Genomic DNA, 22910 nt, shown 5'->3' on the forward strand with positions numbered 1-22910 from the left:
TTGCAGGCTGTTAAATAACTTATAGAACTTTGAATGTCACTTGGTTTTAATATAGTCCACTCTTCCAAATAACACAGCTCGTGGCCAACTTTTACTGAGGTGAAGCTCTTTAGTGAACAATGTTTCCCACTATAACTAGCCTTCCAATTTGATCTTTCCTTGATCAAATATCTGATCTCTAGTCCTTCCTCGACTAGGTATCCTAACAGGCTTCCTTTAGTCTTCCTTGACTAAAGAAACTGGCCAGGTTTCTCTCTTCAGCCCTTCTAGACTGAAAAACCTCCAGCTGCTCACACACACCTCTCTCCCAGGCTTTTTCAAGCCTCCACAAACACACTCCGGCCCTTTTCCAAAGACGCACATAACTTTTTCAGCTTGGCTCCGCCCACTTCTCACTCTCCTGAGCTAGCCTGCCTGGTCTCCTTGGCAACACTCACTGTGGATTCAAACCAGATAACTCTAGTTTTAGCTACTGTTACAAACACAAATATATACTCTAACAGTTAAACACATACACAGTATCAATGACTTCTGCACAGGTGTGTTTCTCTCTTAAAGGAGAGGAGAGTAGGGGCCATTTTTATTTATTTAGGAAGGGAGTTCCAGAGGCAGGGAACACTCTCTCATTCCCACCAACCCCTCTCTCATTCCCACCCTCTCTCATTCCCACCAACCAAGTTTGTGACAGAAGTGGGACCGAGAGGAGGGCCTCTTCCATTGACCACAGTGCACAGGACTGTCTGTATAGGGAGATGTGATTAGACAAACAGCCTGTACCCAAACTGTTTAGGGCTTTATAGATAACAACCAGCACTTTGTATTTAGCTTGGAAATAACCAGCAGCCAGTGGAGCATGAGAGTGATCAACCATAAAGAAACTTAGTAGCAAGCTTATTGTCAATGAATCTTTCACAGAAAACCTTAAGATAGGGTCACAATAAATTTAAGTCAAGGCCCACAGCAATAACAATTGCGGTTTAATGTAAAAGGATTCAAAGTGAGCCTTTTAGGGGCTGATTAGTCATAGTTATGGGCCCGGATGGACAAATGTGTCTCTCATTCATTCATTCATTCATTCTACAGTTGTTATTATTTGTCATCTCAAATTCTCTCTATGATATTTTCATGAAAAAAATGTGTGCATTTTGTAAAATTCCTATCAGAAAATGAATGAAGTGACAATATCTCGGGCCTAGATGAAGACGAAAAATTCAGGAAGCAATGCAAAGTGCACATTTCGATAGTTCTACTCCATTTAACCACTTAATCTATATTTTCCCAGGATATTTTAATTTTTATAATCCTTTACTTTATACTCTCATTAGCCTTTTTGCATCAATTCTTTTACAGTATGGAGAAGATCAAAGTTTAGCATCCCTGTTTTGCAAGCTTCTGAAATTTATGTTGAAGGGATGATGAAAGGATGAAAGCTTTTAACTGATTAATGCCCTGATGGGTGGATTAATTGGAGCAATTAATTAATTTTTGTCTTGATAGATGGATTTATTGCCATTTCTAACCAATTAATAGGTTTGGCAACAACTTGAAAAGAGTGACTATTGATTGAAGATGACCATCTAGATTCTTCAAGAAGCATTACCAAGGCTTGATTGTTTGCTTCACTAACTAATTTCTTGCCATGGTTCATTGTTCCTGGGCGTTGCATATAATTACATGCAAGTTGACTAGAAGCTTGTTTGATTGCTTGCTTGTTAGGATTCTGTTGTTCTGGTGTGTTATAGCCTCAGGTCATTGAGCAACTGGTTTCAGAGGGAGAGATTTTAGCATAAAGAAATGTTTCTCAACCTTCCTAATGCTGCAACTCCTTAATCCAGTTCCTCATGTTGTGGTGACCCCCAACCATAACATTATTTTTAGTTGCTACTTCCATAACTAATTTTGCTACTGTTATGAATCGTAATGTAAATATCAGATATGCAGGATGTATTTTCAGCCACTGGACCAAATTTGAAACAAATAACCAATATGCCCAAATTTGAATACTGGTAGGGTAGGGGGAGGAATTGAATTTGCCATTTGGAAGTTGTGGTTGCTGGGATTTATAGTTCACCTACAATCAAAGAGCATTCTGAACTCCATCAATTATGGACTTAAACCAAACTTAGCACACAGAACTCCCATAACCAATAGAGTTTGATGGGCATTGACCTTGAGTTTTGAAGCTGTACTTCACCTATATCCAAAGAGCACTGAGGACTCAAACAACGATGGATCTGGACCAAACTTGCCACAGACAGTCAATATGCCTAAAAGTGAAAACTGGTGGAGTTTGGGGAAAATAGACCTTGACATTTGGGAGCTGAAGTTGCTGGGATTTATTGTTCACCTACAATCAAAGAGCATACTGAACTCCACCAATGATGGATTTGAACCAAACTTGGTACACAGACTCCCATGACTAACAGAGTTTGGTGGGCATTGACCTTGAGTTTTGGAGTTGTAGTTCACCTACATCCAGAGAGCACTGTGAACTCAAACAATGATGGATTTGGACCAAATTTGGCACAGATACTCAGTATGCCTAAATGCGAACACTGGTGAAGTTTGGGGAAACTGACATTTGGGAGTTGTAGTTGCTGGGATTTATTGTTCACCTACAATCAAAGAGCATTCTGAACTCCACCAATGATGGAATTGAACCAAACTCGGCACACAGAACTCCCATAACCAAATGCTGGCATAGAGGAACTGAGGCAAATACTTCATTAGGAATGAAACTAATAGCTCTCCCTAGAGCTATAGCCCTAGTTCCTGGAGCAAGGCATACAGGAGCAAGATGAACAGGCAAGGCCAATTAGGGTGTTTTGCATGGATGTTTAGCAGGATGGTTTGAAGGGGAGACATAGAATTCTACTCCATTTTCCAATTAAGAGTACTACTGATTGTGTTGAGGATCATCAGTATGTTTGTATTCTTGCCAGATGATGCAAATAGTGATACTTACATCAAGTGCAACTGGTGGTCCTCTTGGAAAGGATGGTCCAGCATCTTGGGGCCCATGTACTTACACTTCAACACATTAGGGAGAAAGAGCAGATTGTGTCGGAGGAGCAGAGCAGATTGTGTCGGAGGAGAAAGACACAGAGAATGTCCCTGAGGAAGAGATCACTTCCCAAGCACATACACTGTCTGGGATTGTGGTGAAGTCTCCTTCTCTGGTGGCTTTTAAAGACTGGATAACAATCTTCTGGGAATGCTTTGATCTGTATCCTTAGACATCAAGGAGTTGGACTGGATGGCCCTCATGGTCTCTTCCAAATCTGAGATTCTATGATTCTATCTTCTTTCCTCCCTACTCTATTCACACATGCAATCAACCACATTTGGTATTCTTCCTCTCCTCAGTCTCACAGTCTATCATATGTTGCTGCCTCGAATTCTGACTCTCAAATGATTCATATTCTATCCAGGAATCTAGGCAGTATCACTTCATAATGGGGGCATGTTCCAAATGTTGTTGTTATTGTTATTATATTAGTTGGATTTGTACCCTAGCCTCTCTTGTAAGAGTTCAGGGCAGCTTAGAGCAAAGGTATGATCAAGGGAGGGGTCAACCTGCCTGTCAGTTGCTATAGCAATCCAGTTATGCACAGCACAGGTTATTTCTATATCAATCCACACACGTTTTGAATAACTGTACAAAAAGTCATACATATTTTGTGCACATTTACCCAATGCATTCTTCTCCTACATGGCTTTGGGAAATAGGAGTTAACTTAGTTCATTTTACAATGTGAACCAAATAGATGTCTTCTCCGTTCCAACCTTAATATGTTCCTGTGTTGTGCAGGTGAAGATCATGGCCACGAGGGAATGGCCCGGTCGTGCAACCCTTTCCTTCACGGGCATTACCTGTCTGGAAGTGCAGTGTTTCATTGGTAGGGAAGCATTGCACATGAGACATCTTTATTTCTCACAGAGTGGAATTCAGGGCCAGCTAATAGAGGTACAAAGTCATTTGCCTCAGGCAACAGATGCTGGGAAGTGGCATCAGGTGTTGAAGGGGGGTACTGTGTGATACCTGGCTTATCTTACCACTCCTAAACTACCTTCAACTAGGGTGGAAGATGCTCTCTTGTAAATAATAGTTACATATTTTCCATATTGTCACTGGTGATATCATCAGCTAAGGGTTATATAATCAAATGCTTGTCATCAGAGGCGACCCTAGGTAACTTTCAATGGTAAGCAAACAGTATTTTGTTGCCCCCCCCCCCCCCAACCAATCACTGATATATATTTTCTGTTCGTCGTGGGAGTTCTGTGTGCCATATTTGGTTCAGTTCCCTCACTGGTGGAGTTCAGAATGCTCTTTGATTATAGGTGAACTATACATCCCAGTAACTACAACTCGCATATGTCAAGGTCTATTTCCCCCCAAGAGCACCTCAAGAGCACCCCTGGGCAAAATCAACTATACTGCGAATGCTTACTTTGCGTAATGGTTGAGCCGCCCCTGCTTGTCATCTGACAACGAAGATGCTATAGGTATAGGGAACAAAATGGTAATAACCTCAAAAAATGCATAGGCAGTTGAACACTAAAACTGGATCTGAAACATGAGCAGCTAAAGTAATTTATAAAAACTAGACTTGTGCACAGATTCAGATTAGCCGTTTCCCTTTGGACAGGTGGATCAGCTAGCCATAATGGCAAGGGGCCAGGCCTGTAGCGGGGGGGGGGGGTGTTGGGGGGCTTCAGCCCCCCCCCCCCCCAAATTCTCATGGTGGTTCACAAAAAGGCCTTTCTGGTGCATTATTTAAACTGTTATGTTTATTCATATCATGATCTGATCACCATACTCAATATATCCCATATGCATGGGGGTATTGGGGTAATGATACAAAAGGTTTGCTAGGGTAGACCCTCTTTCACTCAGACTCAGCCCCCCCGAAACAAACTCAGCCCCCCCCCCCCAATTGAAATCCTGGTTACGGGCCTGCAAGGGGCCAACCATCATGTTTTCTTCGCCCAAAATGGGCCACATAGCACCAGTCATGGCTACCTCCTCTCCTCTTTGGGCATTCACAGCAGCCGGCAAAAGGAAAAACATGAGCGGGGGGGGGGGGGGGGAGGTAGTCACTCACCACCACAGGCAGGGCAAAGAGAGGGCTTTTCAAATAAATCCCTGGTAGGATTAACTAGCTCCAGGTCAATGGCTCTTCCCTTCCTGGGAAGTGAGCCTCCTTAAAATGCCTTGAAAAGCTGCATGCGTAGAGCAGAGAGGGAGAGAGAGAGAGAGCATGCACGCCTGCAGCTGCACCTGTTTCCTCTAAAGTAGGGCTTTTCTACAGAAGTACAGACCAAAGAGAAAGGATCACAGAAAGAGTGGTATCTACATAAGATCCCTTTCTTTAAACTCAGATCTCTATTGCACTCCAGAATAGGAAAAGCCCTCTGACTTTAAACACCATATCGTTGGATGGAAAACAATCCTTTTATTGAAAATAATTAAAAAGCAGTAAAGTTAGAAAAGCACTTTAAAGAAATAGGTAAATCCAACTAGGCAGGAAGATAAGCAGGAACAAAGTAGTCCAAGGTAAAAATCCAGCAAAGTCCATAAAAGCAAAGTCAAAACTTCCCAAATAAAATGCAAGAAATCAGGAAACATGAATCCAAGGCATGAATATAAAAGCATAGAATCCAAGAATCAAAATCATGAAACAAAGGCACTTAAACGTGAATTTTTCAAGCAAAGCTTCTATGAACAAGGATGAGATCTTGACTTGATTCCAAATGATGCTTCATCTGACTACATATCCTGTACTTGGGACTTTTATCTCCCTGTTAGCTATGTTTCTAGCATTCAGAAATTGGTTTCGCTTTAGCTGAGAATTTCTTATCTTTTTCTCTCAAAGCCTGGCAGAACGCCAAAGCCACTGTTCGGCTCTCCTGTTTTGACTGATCTTCCGTCTATCTATTTCCTCATAAATTTCTGCAGCTGGGCCAAGTGCCAAGCTGTTTTCATGTTCCCTATCATGGGAACTCTCTGGTAGCAATTCAGAAAGCAAACCATCATCCCCACACCCCTCAGGGACATTCTCATTGGAAAATACACTTTACACAGGAATCTCCTGGTCATTCTCTGCATCAATTTCCTTGACTAAACCATTGCCATCTTGAAACTCATCTTGCAACTCATTGACATCACTCCCCACATCCAAAGCACCCTGATCCTGAAACACAATCACAGGCTGAACTCCCACAATCTCCTACAGACTGAAGGGGAAAGATTGGAGAAAGAGTGGTATCCTAACTCTGATGCTTTTAATCCAGGTCTTAATGAAGGATATAAGGACAAAATGCTTAAAATGACAGGAAGAGGAGCCTGCAAAGTCCCCCTCCCCCCTCGATTGCCACCAATGAGACAGATAGAAAACAAATCTTTCAGCTTCCTTGATCGAAAACAGATGTCTGTCCTTCTGAATTCAGGTGGCTCCCAAAAAACAGATTGGGATCCCCATCAAAATCCAGAACACCAAACTGAATTGCAGTTTATCCATATTGCACAAGCCTAATAAATCCTTGGAAGAAATTCTGAAGTGAGAGAGCCTTACAGTTAACCCCAAGGCACACATTCGATCAGGAGGCCGGCAAACTAAAATATAGTTCAACTACTTCTCAGGTGCAGAGCAAACACTTGCTGGTGGCCCCGGCATAAAAATGCCTTCAGAGGAAAACCATAGGATAAAATCAAAAAGTGGAACACTACAGAGAGATAAGAAAATGCAAGTTGCAAAACCTTTCATCGGTAAAATCATAATGTAATGCTAGCAATGGAGGCGCCTACCAGATGAAGGGAAAGCAAAAGTTCTGAGCCAGGGTTTAAAAGAGTACACAAAGCTTGGGTCGCATGAACCAAAAAACACTATTAGTAACTCTTCTTATTCTTATGCTATGATGAAGTATTGCCTTTTAAACTCTGTTTTGAATTTTGTGCTATGTTACAAAGTGTTTTAATATGAAACACACCCATATAATTCAGTATGAAAAGTTGCTTCTGATACTTAGTCTGTCTGTCTTTATTTGGGGGACTCAATCTGTGCTCCCCATTTGCTTTGGACTTCAAGAATTCTTGGGCATTGGCCATATTGGATGGGATGCCTAGGAGAAGAAATCCATAACATCTAGAGGGGCAAAGATTGGAAATGACTGGTCTACATTCTAGGCAATCCTAGCATATGTGACTCTTAGTGGATAGAGGAAAACAGCAAATTCATGGAATTACTCGGTGAGGGCTTTAAAAGGTAGAATTCATGCTTTCAGGAGAAAATAGCCTGCTACACAATGTTGAAGAAGGATTGGTGTGTTTTGCACTGTTTATTTTATTTTATGTATTTTCTTGTGATGTAACTTTTCTGTGGTTTTGTGTCTAACTTTGCTGTATTATTTTTGGGCTTTTGAGTCCCTTTTGGGGAGATGGTGGTGGGGTATAAATAAAGATTATCATTATTATTATTATTATTATTATTATTATTATTATTATTATTTGAAACACAACAAGATGAGTCCACAGGAGACACTCAGCTGGCTGTTGTATTGGATCACATGTCAGACACTTCCCAAGTGTCTAGGACTGTGTTATGTATCTGCAAATAATGCGTGCAGATCCTAGTAAGGTGGCCTTTTGCAGCTGGCAGATGGTAAATTTGTCAGCGCTGATTGTATTTAAATGCAGGCCAAGGTCTTTAGGCACTGCACCCAGTGTGCCGATCACCACTGGGACCACCTTGACTGGCTTGTGCCAGAGTCTTTGCAGTTCAATCTTTAAATCCTCATATCATGTCAGCTTTTCCAGTTGTTTCTCTTCAATCCTGCTATCACCTGGGATTGCAACATCAACAATCCATATTTTGTTTTGCAACACGATCGTGAGGCCAGGAGTCTTGTGCTCCAAAACTCTGTCTGTATGAATCCGGAAGTCCCAGAGTAGCTTGACGTGTTCATTCTCTGTAACTTTTTCTGGCTTGTGATCCCACCAGTTCTTTGCCGCAGACAGATGGTATTTGTGGCACAAGTTCCAATGAATCATCTGAGCAACGGTGTTATGCCTCTGCTTGTAGTCTGTTTGCGCAATTGTCTTGCAGCAGCCGAGGATGTGATCTATTGTTTCATCTGCTTCCTTGCTGAGTTTATATTTGGGATCTGTCATCGGCTTTTCAATTCAGGCTTTGATGGCATTTGTTGTTGTTATTATTATTATTATTATTATTATTATTCAGCTGTAAAACAGACTTTCCATATGAAAATGGGAAGGGGTACCATCATTTCCTTTGCCTATTGTCAAGTAATTACACCATGTTTTTATTTTTTTTTATGTCAGGAGTGACTTGAGAAACTGCAAGTCGCTTCTGGTGTGAGAGAATTGGCTGTCTGCAGGGACGTTGCCCAGGAAACACCCAGATGTTTTTGATGTTTTCCCATCCTTGTGGGAGGCTTCTCTCATGTCCCCGCATAAAGAGCTGGAGCTGACAGAGGGAGCTCATCCACACTCTCCCCGGATTCAAACCATGTTAAATGAGTAAACAACAAATGAAGCACAGGTATTGAACCCAATGCAATGATCATGATGGCCTCTCCATCCAGATATAATTTTAGAATATCTACATAGTGGCAATGCCTGGTAATGAAAGATACTGGCAGAGAAAATAATTAAGCAAAAATATGTCAAGGCTTGCTCTCCAGTACTCTACCATTGCTGCAGTTTGATCCTTTTCTCTTTTTTTAAAGATCCTTGGTCCCTTTAGTGCATGAGGCTTCTGTCTCTCCGTCATTAACTTTGATTCTAAGCAATTTCGATAGCTCATGGGCTGTAACACCAAATGGAATCGTGCAGCCAAGGTAGCTCCGCGATGATCCTTCAGAACTCTCCAAGAGCGTGACTGCCTTCCTCCTGATCTCAGAGTTAATATGCACCATGATCGACACTGTAAGTTGTAAATGATGTCTGAAATGAAATTCCTCTCTCATTCGCAGGAGACAGACCCAAAGGCAACGTTATTAGATTCAACTCAGAAGCAGTTCTGAAATACTTATGAACCCCAGAGTTGCCTGCTATAGATGCGCACACCATTCTGTTTATATAGACATGAATGGTCCTATCTATAAATCACACACACATATATATATATTCCTAGCTTTTACTTTGACATTTTGTTGGCAAGAGCTTTACCGTGCCACCTTGTTTATCTGTGAAACTGATTTAGTAATTCTTCATGCTAAATGTTTGAAATATAAAGGATGCAACAGGCTTAAGAAACATATCCCAAGTAGCTGGTGATTTTCTAAAAATCACCAAAGACTCAAAAAGAACGGCTTTCCTAGGGTCATATACAAACTTACACAAACTCGGATCATCAATCTGTTTTCCAGATGTTGCTTGCAACTTGTTTGAATACAGTGGTCCCTCGCTACTTCATGGTTCACTTATCGCAGATTCTCTGTTTTGTGGGGTTTTTTTTATAAAGAATTTAAGTAGCAAGGGAACACTTGAGTGAGAGAGAGAAAGAGAGAGGCACCTTGTCACTGTCTAGGCCTCTTAACAAATCTTCTTCTTCCCACCGGGAGTGGCTATTCTCCCCTCCTTGCCCTCTTTACCTTCCTCTGCCTCCTCCTCATCACTGCCTGGGCATCTTGCCACTGCTTGGGCCTCGCAATTGAGGAGGCGGCAGAGGCAGTGCAGGGCCCAAGCAGAGGTAAGAGGCCCAGGCAACGATGAGGAGGAGGAAGAGGAAGGTAAAATAATTTTAAAATAATTTTGTGCATGGCACAAAGTTTGTGTACATTGAGCCATCAAAAAGGAAAGGTCGCTGTCTCAGTCACCCATATAGATAATTTTGAATTTTGAAGTATTATGGATTTTGGAATTCAAGATACAGAATGCCCAATGTGCTGTCGCACGCTGGGCCTGTGCGTAAGACTGTAGACAGGACACAAACTCTGTGTGCCCAACGGGATGCCGGGGCTGCCTCAGATTAAAGGCCCTTGGATTCCCCCAAACAGAGTCTTTAGATTGCTTAAAGTAAATCCAACAAAGTTCTTTATTGATGAAAACAAACAGGTACTTTCAAGCTTTCTTAACAGTCTATTGGCTCTTGCAATCTTTTTCACTGGGAACAGGCACTATCTTCTTAACTGTAATTAACTAATGGGGAAATCCTTAACTTCTAATCTGGGCAGTCTGTACTTGCCTCTGTTGGCGTGGAGCCCCTACACCCGGTACCAACTGCATCTGGCTTCCGCGAGCGACCCTTACCAAGCAGAGATTTGTAGACTTCCAGGGGAAAGGAGTTCAGGTTTCAGTGATGGCTGGCTGAAGTCCCTCAGCAAAAGAGCTGTAAGGCTGTATGATCCTCGGCCAAGCTGTGGGCTGTATAACCCCGGCCAAAGTGTAGAGCCTTTTCTCCCCGGCCAAGCTATAGGCTGTATATCTCCCCGGCCAAGCTGTGGAAGACGAAGCTTTCTACAGGAGCTCTTGGTTTTATGTCCTGCAGGAAAAGCTTCTCTGTGTGGACTGAACTCAAACGGGCTCCTATTCCCTCCAAAAAAAGGGGGCGGGACCAGGGAACCTAACTATAATTGACAGGTGGCGTGCCCTATGATTGCAGCCAAAAGAAGCCACCTATCTGCAGAGTCCCTGAAACTTAGAACTGCAACAAACATTAAATGCAAAGCAAACAAAATTGGAGCTCCTGGTACAGTTGTACCAGCACACTCAACCTGTGTATAGAAATATAGAAATATTGTGAGAACTTATATACAATATACACGCAGTACCCAAGTTACAAACATGATAGGTTCTGTAGGTTTATTCTTGAACTGGATTTGTTTAAGGCCTCAATAGGTTAACTGCTCCAGTCGGAAGATCACGGCGCTCCATGCAGTCATGCCGGCCACATGACCTTGGAGGTGTTTTTGGCCATGCTGGCTCTTTGGCTTAAAAATGGAGAACATCATCATCATCATCTTTAATAACTTATTAATCGCCCTCCATCTGAGAATGCTCTAGGCGATTTACAGCTAAATTGTAAAAGATAAAATACATACATACAGAAATTAAAAATTAACAGAGATCGAATGCTCTAGTAAAAAACCAGGTATTAAGTGCTAGAGTAAAAGGTCCTAAGTCACGCATGGCTCTCATGTAGGGCGGCAAGGAATTCCAGAAGGCAGGGGCAGAAACAGAAAAAGCTCTGCATCTGGTCCTTTCCAAGTGCACTTCTCTAGGACCCGGTATATAGAGTAAGTCACGTTGGGCTGGTCATTGCGACCTCTGATGATGGGAGGAGGAGAGGTGGTCCCTAAGGTACGATGGACCCTGGCCGTAAAGAATGTTAAAGGTCAGAACTAGCATCTTATATAGGCCACAGTACTCAGTTGGAAGCCAATGTAAATGTTGCAGCACTGGTGTTATATGGCATTTCATGGGCGTTCTTGTGAGTAACCTGGCTGCCGCATTCTGAACAATACGGAGCTTTCGGGTCATAGACATCGGAAGGGCAACATACAGGGCGTTGCAATAGTCCAGCCTAGATGTGACCGTGGCATGGATGACTGTTGCCTGAGCCTCATCAGATAGGTAGGGTGCCAGTTGCCTCGCTTGTCATAGATGAAAAAAGGCCTGTTTGCTGGCAGCAGCGACCTGAGCTTCCATTGTCAGCTGCGAATCCAGGACGACACCTAAGCTCTTAACAGTGGTCGATGGAGATAGGGTGGCACCATCAAAGGTGGGTAACGGATGAGTCAGACCTGCTGGGCAGCCATGCCAGAGAATCTCAGTCTTCGCCGGGTTCACCTTCAGTCTGCTAGCATGTAGCCAGTTCAACAGAGCCTCCTTTCACATCGGGTGAAATTGTCTGGAATCGTGTCCAGAGTCGGACATGACTGGACTTAATGTCAGGGGAAAACCCTTACCTTTACCTAAGGCCTCATCACACTAGAGAAAATAATCCACTTAAAATCCAATTTCTGTCTCCTACAGAATTCTGGGGTTTGTAGTTTGGTGAAGCTGTCAGAGTTGGCAAAGGCTTTTCTGTGCCACCTTGTTTATCTGTGAAACTGATTTAGTAATTCTTCATGATAAATGTTTCAATTATAAAAGATGCAACAGGTTTAAGAAACATATCCCAAATAGCTGTCGATTTTCTAAAAATCACAACTGGAGACTCAAAAATAATGACTTTACTAGGGTCATATACAAACTCAGCCTTACAAAAACTCAGACCACCAATCTGTTTTCTCATCACAGTAGAGGGGGAAAATCCACTTAAGATCCAATTTCTGTCTCCTGCAGAATTCTGGAGTTTGTAGTTTTGGAAGGATCCTCTGACAGCTTCACAAAACTACAAACCCCAGAATTCTGCAGGAAGCAGAAAATGGATTTTAAGTGGATTTTTTCTCTATTGTGATGAAGTGGATGTCAAAACTGGTGCATTTTCAAAGTGTAACTCCAACCAAACTTATATCCTTTTTATCTTTGGGTAGCGTAGGGAAGGGTGAACACTCCTGTAGTGTTAACTTTGCTGCCTGTGCCCCTGCTTAGAAGATTTCACCTCACTTTCTGTTGCTGTGATAATTGGATTTTGAAAAAAAAACTGTTTTGTTTTCCCCATGATAATTGCTCTTTCAGGAGTGCACTTCTCTTCCATGGGGCAGATTTCTCTCACTTCCTGTTTTCTCACCCCTGTTCTTAACTATGAGTTGTTTGTCAGTCAGATGTTTGTAACTCAGGGACTGCCTGTATAGATTTATCACCTCAACATGTGTCAGGCTCAAGTCTTAACATTTAACAATAAATAAACTTCAGAGCTGACAGATGAGACACCTTGATAGATGGTTAGATTATTATCTGAGACTCCAAGTTGACATGGAAAATTGATGGGTGATACCTCAGGATGTAGGGACAGGGGGCTAAGAAAATGCCATTCCAAGCTACAAATCTCTTTATAGTCTGCAGTACTATCTTTCATCACTAGTAGAATTCTTGCTCATTATACACAAAGAGCAAAGACCCTTGTGTCAACTGATGAATAGCAAGCCTGTTGTATCCCAGAGTAGGAACACTTCTGTCCTTAAACACCACACAAGTATAGTAAAATCAGCAAGCAGTTTATTGAAAAGTATATGTAAACAAAGCAATAAAAATGCTAGAAACAGTATAATCCAAAACAGTGTTTTCCAAAGAGTACAGATAGTCCATAATCTTCAGGGTACAAAGGTAAAAACATGAGATCCAAAGATGCAAAACCCAAAGGAACAAGACATCATGAAGATCCAATGCCCAGAACAGGAACCTGGCAAAACTTGAAACATTAAACTAGAAATCGACTAAGAAACAAGACCGTCATGAAACTCCAACGTTGACGAGACTGAGCTAGAATCCTTTCCATTTCCTGCCCCATGAACTGAAAGGAAAGCATTTTGTTTGCCCTTACAACTAAATAAGGATTTCATATCTCTCTTTTCTAGTAGATGGACTGACCTCCGCTGATCTTGAGAACTTTGCCATAGTTCACAAAAGTCTTGCTTTCTAGGTTCAAACTCATTAAATTCTGCACCTGACAAATCATCCTCAGAAGACAGTTTCTCAGAGGAAGACTACTGTGGGCCACTCCCATGAATTTGACCTTGGGAATCTACAGGATAAACACCCTGTTTACGAGAAACCTTGGGTTTCTCAGCAGGGCCTAGGCTTGTCTCTCAGCATGGCCTGGGTTTGACTCGGGCCCAGAAAAACCCTTATCCCCATTGATGTCAGACACAGGACCAGGAAAACCATCATCCCCATTGACCTCAGCCCCAATCACAGGCTGAACTACCACAGAGCCAATGTTTAGGTCAATCCAATTAATTCAGTAGTCCTGCTGTAATCAGAACTATCCATAGGATTAAGTCCCTATAGGTTTAAAACAGTTGAGACCTATATGGGCAATGTGTGGCTATCAAACTATGGTGCCCATTGCCAATGGTAAGGAATTATTGAAACTACAGATCAGCACATCTGTTGGAACACACTGTGCCACGTCCGGATTTCAGTTGGGGATTCCTCCTAGCTCTTATGGAGGAGAATGAAGACATGAGAGCAGGAATGGTTGAGTGGCGGATTGTGGTGTGGAATGGAGGGAGGAAAAATGAGAAAAGGGGAGGTAGAAATAAGGTTGAATGAGCAGACTGGGGAGAAGGAGCACAAGGGAGGGTTTTTAAGGAAAGACTGGCCTTGAAAAAAACTGGTACAGTAAAACAAAAGCTGAGTACAGTCCTATCACTTGAGAGGATGGAGAAAAGTGGGGAGTAAAGGTGGCAGCAAAGAGTTAAGAATCTGGGTCATTCAGGATCTTTCTGAGGACAGCCTTACTAGAACATAAGGGCACATAATTGTTTTAAAAAGTGCTGCTCTCCATTAATTTTAGATGTTTATTGACTGATTAATATGTGCATAACCGCATGGCTAGGTCATCCTATGTCTCCAACATCAGGTAACTGCAGGTGAAAGGTCCAGTGGCTAGCCAAAATGGGGCAACTAAAGAAAGTTCCAAATGTGACTAATTTGAATTTGCTCAGCTCTTGGCACCAAAGATAGAAGTACACAGAGAGAAGGCATTTGAGCTGGGAGCATGATGTCAGCAGAGCTGAATGCAACTCTCCCTAAGTATTATCTTAATTACAATGAAACCTCAGAGGCGGTTTAAAATGAAGGGCCAAGGATGGCAACATACCAACATTAAGTGCCATTGCTCATGCAAACCTATAGACCTCTCAGTGGCACTGCATTAGAGGCATCCTCCAACTACTTCTCATTCATCAGTTATTTAAAGTCACCCACAGAGAAAGCTAGGAGCATTTGAGTCTTGCATAAATCAACCAGAGAGGCAGGAGAATTAATCCAGAAAGACAGCTATGCCACCCATACAATAACAGTAGTTGCTATTGAGAGATACTTGTTCTTATTGGTTAGTTCCTGACTCCAGGCAGCTCTCAAACTGCAATACGGGGTTCACCTAACTCAGTATTGTCTACTTTAGGGTTGGGATGTCTGTTGCTGGAGACTCTAACTCAGTGTTTCTCAACCTTCCTAATGCCTCGACCCCTTAATACAGTTCCTCATTTGTGGTGACCCCCAATTATAAAAGTGTTTTTCTTGCTACTTCATAACTGTTATTTTGCTACTCTTATGAATCGTACTCTAAATATCTGATATGCAGAATTATTTTCATTCACTGGACCAAATTTGGCACAAATACGCAATGTGCCCAAATGTGAACACTGCTGGGGTTTGAGGAAAATAGACTTTGACATTTGGGGGTTGTAGTTGCTGGGATTTATAGTTCACCTACAATCAAAGAACATTCTCAACCCGCTAACGATGGAATTGAACCAAACTTGGCACACAGAACTCCCATAATCAACAGAAAATACTGGAAGGGTTTGGTGGATATTGACTTTGGCTTTTGGAGTTGTAGTTCACCTACATCCAGAGAGCAGTATGGACTCAAACAATGATGGATCTGGACCAAACTTGGCATGAAAACTCAATATGCCCAAATGCAAACACTGGTGGAGTTTGGGGAAAATAAACCTTGAGATTTGGGAGTTGTAGTTACTGGGATTTATAGTTCACCTACAATCAAAGAACATTCTGAACCCCACCAATGATAGAATTGGTCCATACTTTCCACACAGAACCCCCATGATTACCAGAAAATACTGTGTTGTCTGATGGTCTTTGGCAACCCCTCTGAACACCCCCTCACAACCCCCCCCCCCGGGTCCCGACCCCCAAGTTGAGAAACACTTCTCCTGTCAGTCCCAGTTGTTGGGAGCTAGGCTCCAAAGTATCTGGACTCTACAGACTCCTCCACCTTAGATTACAATGGCTTGTAGCTACCTTATTTGAAGAGGATGAGGACAGAGTACTTTGCCAGCCTTCTATATGCTCTGCCATTGATCTATAGCTTTTTTCCCCTAAAGACAAGCTTTTAAAACTGCCTTATGCAGACTATATATATTCTTTTTGTTAATTGATTCTACTTTGTCATGCCTTTTGATGTATTTTATCTGTTGTGGCACTATTATGTGCTGTTTCGTAAGCTGCCATAAGTCCCTTTTTGGGAGATGGTGGCAGAATATATATAAAACAACTATTATTATTATTATTATTATTATTATTATTATTATTATTATTATTATTTACATCTCTCTCTCTCTCTCTCTCTCTCTCTCTCTCTCTCTCTATATATATATATATATATATATATATATCTGTAGTCTCTAAGGTGTCATGAAAAAATTTCTCCCACAACACAATAGCATAACTCCATCTCTGCAATAAGGCTTGTGATTTTAAGCTTTCAAACAAATGATCTTTCAAAGCGGAACACTCTCCAAATGTGTGTTTGTGTGTGAATAACCTTGCCAGCTGTTCCCATGATAAACATCAAAATGAAGCATGTACACAGTGGGTTGTGGGTGGGCATAGCCAGACAGCTGTCAATGTCTCCTAACTGAAAGCTTTGCCAATTCTTCCATATGAGGGAACTGCCCACATGAGCCCCAAGATGTAGTCTCGTGAAGAAAATAGCATCCAACTAATGGAACCCTGTTGCAGCTGCCATTTTCAGCCCTGATTTGTGCCATCATGGGATGGCACATTTTTCAGCTGCCATGCTTTGGCTACACTACTGGGAAGCATATGAAAGATTGCAGTCTCCAAGTAACTGCATCCCAGAGGAGTAGCTGCGCCTAGAAGTATGACACCTAAACTGTAGACTGCAAACAGAGAAGAGCAGAGAGTCTTTGTCTTTCATTATATATGTTAGATGTTCTGCTCCTAAGTGGATAGGTAGTTATAAATAAATCTTATCACTTACATATTGATTTATTGATTTATCATGTCAGAAGAGAATTGAGGATACAGCAGTAATGTGTTTAAAAGCACAAAGTTTAAAACTTGGCATTTTACTAAATGTTCTTTGACCAGAAGCGGTACAATTCGAATGCCTCTGGTGTTGCCATAAGAAGGTGCATGCGGCAGGGCTCAGACTGCATTATAATAGATGGTTTGTGGTTTGCTCTTCTCCACACTCGCATGTCGTGGACTTCACTTTCTGGCCCCATTTCTTAAAGTTGGATCTGCATCTCATGGTACCACAGCACAGTCTGTTCAGTGCCTTCCAAGTTGCCCAGTCTTCTGTGTGACCAGGAGGGAGTCTCTCATTTGGTACCAGCCATGAATTGATGTGCTGGGTTTTAGCCTGCCACTTTTGGACTCTTGATTGCTGAGGTGTTCATGAGAGTATCTAAATAAATATTAGAAAACTGTTTCTTGATTTAAGGTATTGGTGTGCATGAGAGAAGCCTACCTGTAGGATCACAACATATCCAGGCATCCCCTGAGAAACATCTTTGTAGATGGTTGATTCTTTCACACTAGAAACAACTTGCAGCATACAACCAAACAATTAACATATTAAAGTACACTAAAAGTCAGATAAAGTCTCAGCCCTTGAATCCCTTAATTGAAAGAGCCAATGGATTATGCTTGGGTGAGCAGAATGAGTCCAGAGCTTGAGAATACTCCATGGCCAAGAGGAAAAATTTCCCAGACTACTGGACTATTGACTGACTTAACAACTGTTCCTGTTCCTGTTTATAGCCATGCTGTCTCCAGAAGAGAATAAAGCACACATTGAGCATGCCAGTTATCCAAAGCCTTTTATTTATGAAGGGGGCTGGAAAATCCATAGAAAGACAGTTCCTTTTCCTAGAGTCGCAAGGAGGTGTCAGAGAGGTCGCCAAAGACCATCAGAAAACGCAGTATTTTCTGTTGGTCATGAGGTTCTGTGTGGAAAGTTTGGCTCAATTCTATCGCGGGTGGAGTTCAGCAACTTTAACTCCCAAATGACAAAATCAATCCCTCTCCCAAACCCCACCAGTATTCAAATTTGAGCATATTGGGTATTTGTGCCAAATTTGGTCTAGAGAAGGAAAATACATCCTGTATATCAGATATTTACATTTTGATTCATAACAGTAGCAAAATTACAGTTATAAAGTTGTGTGCTGTCGCACCTGGGGGCTGTAACTCTTAGTGAAAGAGGCATGGACGTGACATTTTCCCCCAGGGGATTGCTTCTTGCCCTCCTTTAGGAAAACTGGAACTCCCAAGGACCAAAAACACTGTAGATGACTCAAAATAGGTTTAATTGTTCACAAAGTGTTATCCCTTTAAGGCATTAAGCTGGAAGTTTCAAAGGGGTAAAGGAAAATATACATTACAGTCTCTGGTTGTCCTGGGTCCAAGGAGTTTTGCAGCTGAGAAGCTTTTCCAGGTCCCTCTTTCTCAATGGCTGTGAATATTGAAATAATCACAACCCCAATTCCAATGGACTATATTTTGAAGGCACAAGGCCTTCCTCTGGTGCCAAAGAACTGGCTTGAAGGCGTTTGAGACTTCTCAATGTCGTCCAGGTTGATCTGAACCTGAAGCATAAGTCTCAAGGGTAAGAACCTCAGAATTGGTGCTGAGATGTAACTTAATCAAGGGCTTTTAGAGCCAAGTCTCTCTCTCACGTCCATCTGATAGAAAGTTTGATGGTGGAATGGAAAAGTAAACACTGTCCTGCTCTCTAGGAAGAGGTGGGGGTCAAACAATTGAGCAGGAGGAGCAATTCAACTGGTGTAAACAACATTGATTGACAGCTATAAAAACCAATCAATCCAACTATACATTTACAGGGTAAAAAGGCAAAATCAGGAGCTGGGGGTGGTGACGGCTGACAGGGAGCTCTGGCGTGGGCTGGTCCATGAGGTCACGAAGAGTCGGAGACGACTGAATGAATGAACAACAACACAACAGTTCAAATCCTGCAACTGACAGTTCTACATATAGGTTTGCTTATTCTGGAACATGCAACATATAATTGTCCTTCTGTAGGGGTCCCTTTCAAATATATGAAAATATATCTGTCACACACACATCTGTGTATGACTTGCACCATCACAAGTTGCAAAGAAAATAATTTTATAGTTTGGGGTCACCACAACATGAGGAATGGTATTAAGGGGTCGCAGCATTAGGAAGGTTGAGAAACACGGTCCTAAAGCATGGAAAAGTTACCTTTTTTTGAATACCAACTCAAAGAATTGTCATGCTGGCTCTGCGCATTGCTGTACAGCTTTTCTGACTCAGACTGTGTGATTCCATGAGATGGGTTAGGCAGAGAAAGGGCAATCGCCCAAATGTAATAGCTGTGTTTGGAAGATCTTCCAAGTCTCAGCCTGGGCCAACCTGATGTGATGTCCAACACTTTACCTGGCAAAGCACTTTGGTTCTAATCCATCCAGATCATTGTCCGGGTAGGATGTTCCTCACCCAGGAGGTAAATGCATGTTTTATTCTTTAACACTGCTTTTAGCTTCCCTGAAAGAGGGAAGATTCTGTGCAAGGTCTCATCAGGGAGCTTTGCAAGGAGATTGTGAAGCACAGCAGGTAATGATAGTTTTCTTCTGCTGATCGGCATTCACAGGCGGAACAATCTGTATGGACTTTCAGATTCAAAGCCTGAGAATCAGAGGTCCTTGCTTAACTCCAAATACAGGCAAATTTAGATGGAAAGGGCCATAGACAGGAGCTGAGCGCGTGCTTTGTATGCATGGGGGTTGGATAGACAAAACGTTTGCTTGAGGTGTCTCAGAGAAGGGAACCATGAGAGAGACCAGAAGAGAAAATAAAACAGCATGAGGCTGGATGGACCAATGCTCTGCCTTCTGTTTCCAAAGAAATCTACCTAGTCTTTTCTCTGAGTTCCTTTTTCTTTTATTAAGGGAATATATGTGTCTCTATGTGTTAGACCTTGGAAACATTCCTTTTGAGATTGTTCCTGCGAAACCTGCACGCCGGATAGAATATTTTGGGAATTAGTTCAAACAAATAACTTATTTCAAACTCTTTTAAAAACAAGTTAAAGCTTTAATGTGGAATTGTGGCTCCAGGGCTTGCTGCTGCCTTCCGAGGCTGGTTTTATTAGCGCCGAGGGCTCTTCGGTTCCTCAGACGGAGCTTTTTCTGGTTCTTCAACCAAACCATGACTCACGCAGAAGCCTCCAGAAAATGAAATGATGAGATTGGCACCACTCTGCATTTTTTAACATTTCAAAGTTACCTAGTTTTTGCAATTAATAGTAGAGTTTGGGCATTTCAGGCTTAGGTTTTGGCTTTTTTTTTGTATACATTTGACAGAGCATGCAATCTCAATAGGGTCCTAGAAGCAGAAAATATAAGCAAAGCAATACACAAGGAGTTGGAAGAAGGGATTTCCCAATGGGTCATTTCATGCCCCCACAGTGCAGTGGGTTAAACCGCTGAGCTGCTGAACTTGCTGACTGAAAGCTCACCGGTTCAAATCTGGGGAGCGGGGTGAGCTCCCATTGTTAGCCCCAGCTTCTGCCAACCTAGCAGTTCGAAAATATGCAAATGTGAGTAGATCAATAGGTACTGCTCGAACTGGAAGGTAACAATGCTCCATGCAGTCATGCCGGCCACACAACCTTGGAAGTGTCTATGGACAACGCTGGCTCTTGGGCTTAGAAATGGAGATGAGCACCAACCCCCAGAGTTGGATTTACAACTATTCAGTCTCTAAAGCCACCTTATAGGATCTCTTCAAATTTGACACTTTTGGCGCAAATGGTAAAATCTACAAAATCTAAAAGCCTACTGTTAGGCAGTAGAATATTCTGCCCGGAAGTCCAGTGGAATCTCTGTCTCTAGAGGTTTTTAAGCAGAGGCTGGATGGTAATCTGTCAAAAGAGCTTTGACTGCATTTCTGTACATGGCAAGAGATTGGACTAGATGGCCCTTGCGATCTCTTCCAGGAGCCACAGTGGTACAAACACTTTTGCTTCTGAGTTGCTGACCTGAACGTTTGCTGAACTGCAGTTTGATCCACGAGCTTCCATCTGTCAGCTCCAGTTCCTGCCAACCTAGGAGTTCAAAAACATGCAAATTGTGAGTAAATAAATAGGTACCGCTTCAACAGGAAAAGGCAAAGAAACATTCGGAGCAACTCTGAGAGCCACACAACCAGGAGATGACAACGCAGGCTCCTTGGCTTGAAAGTGGAGAAAAGCACCTCCCCAGAGCCAGAGATAAGCACCACCTCCAGAAGCCGGATCTGAAAGGAGAAGCCTCTGCCTTTGTTTGTGCTTATGTGTCTCATTGTATATGGTTGTAAAGGCATTGAATGTTTGCCTATGTATGTAAATGCTATAATCTGCTCTGGTATCCTCTAGGGGAGAAGGACGGTATATAAATAAAGTGTAATCATCATCATCATCATCATCATCATCATCATCATCATCATTGTCATCATCTTTATACCCCACCACCATCTCCGCGACGAGGACTCGGGGCTGCTTACATGAGGCCAAACCTGGACAACATATTACAGCAAAATAAAACCAAAACATAAGCAATAAGCAACAGCATCAAAATTACATTAAAAAAAACATATGAATACAATAACAAAATAACATTCCAATAAAATGTTTAAAAACTTGAATGAGATAAGAATAGGAGCAAGTTATTTGCAGGGAGGTCATTATACTGTGTTGTTGTTGTTGTTATTCTACTGACCTGATCTGAATGTTGGCAGTTCAAATAGGCAACACAGGGTGAGCTCCCAGCTGTCAGTGTCAGCTCCTGCCAACCTAGCAGTTTGAAAACATGAAAATGTGAGTAGATTTATTTATTATTTATTTATTACTTGCACTTATTAACCGCCGCTCTCAGCCCTAGGGCGATTCGTGGCGGTGTACAAAAACATAGAAAAGACGATTTACAGTAGGTCAAGACAGCACAACAACATTCTAGATAAATAGATACTGCTTTGGCAGGAAAAGGCAAAGAGATGTTCCAAGCAATCTTGCTGGCCTATTCAACCTGGAGTCAACAATGCAGGTTCCTTGGCTTGAAAATGGAGAAAAGCACCTCCCCTGAGCCAGAGAAGAGCACTGCCTCCAGAAGCCAGAAATGAAAAGAGAAGCCTCTGCTTTTGTGTTTGTGTGTCTCATTGTATATGATTGTAAAGGCATCGAACGTTTGCCTATGTATGTAAATGCTGTAATTGCTCTGAGTCCCTGGGGAAGAAGGGCAGAATATAAATAAAGTATATTATTATTATTATTATTATTATTATTATTATTATATAATAAAGTACAAAGTTACAGTCTTTTGATCAAGAGGCATAAGTTAGAGAATTAAAACCTAAAGGACAATTTTAAAATAGACAATTGCTCCAAATTTACTATAAATTTTTCACAGTGGGGCCAATTGGCTGGACTAATGTTGGAAAAGGATGTGGCGGCCTCTACAGAGAGGTATCACACAACGCACAACGGAGATTACCCCCGTTTAATAAGGGCCATTTGGGTATTTTATTTATTTATAGCTGGCATTTATTAGCTGTTCTTCAAATAAAACTGTCAGAGCATAATACAATAAATCAGATTGAACCGTATGTAGTTATGAATATTAGACCAAGAGGCCCTCCATCTCCCGCATGGCAGTAACCCGCACCCTCCACTCAGAAAGGGAAAAAACACTCATCGCTGCCTGAAAATGAGGGGCAAGTGACAACCTCATTTGGGTTTTAGTCCTATTCTTCCACCCCCTTCCTCGTCTGCAAAAAACTTGACAAAATTCTCCATTTTAGTCTAAAGTAGGACAGGAGGGAAAAGGATGAAAATGGTTCAGAAAGTAAAATCATCTGATTTCTCCATCCAAGCAGAAGACTCTGAGTATTTAAATCAATGACGTCTGGTTTTGATTATATGTTGTACTGAATTAAGTTCTCTCTTTCTCTGTCTTTCTCTCTAATTCTTTCTTTCTCTTTT

The sequence above is a fragment of the Anolis sagrei genome, chromosome 10, assembly GCF_037176765.1.
Source record: "Anolis sagrei isolate rAnoSag1 chromosome 10, rAnoSag1.mat, whole genome shotgun sequence".
NCBI lineage: Eukaryota > Metazoa > Chordata > Lepidosauria > Squamata > Dactyloidae > Anolis > Anolis sagrei.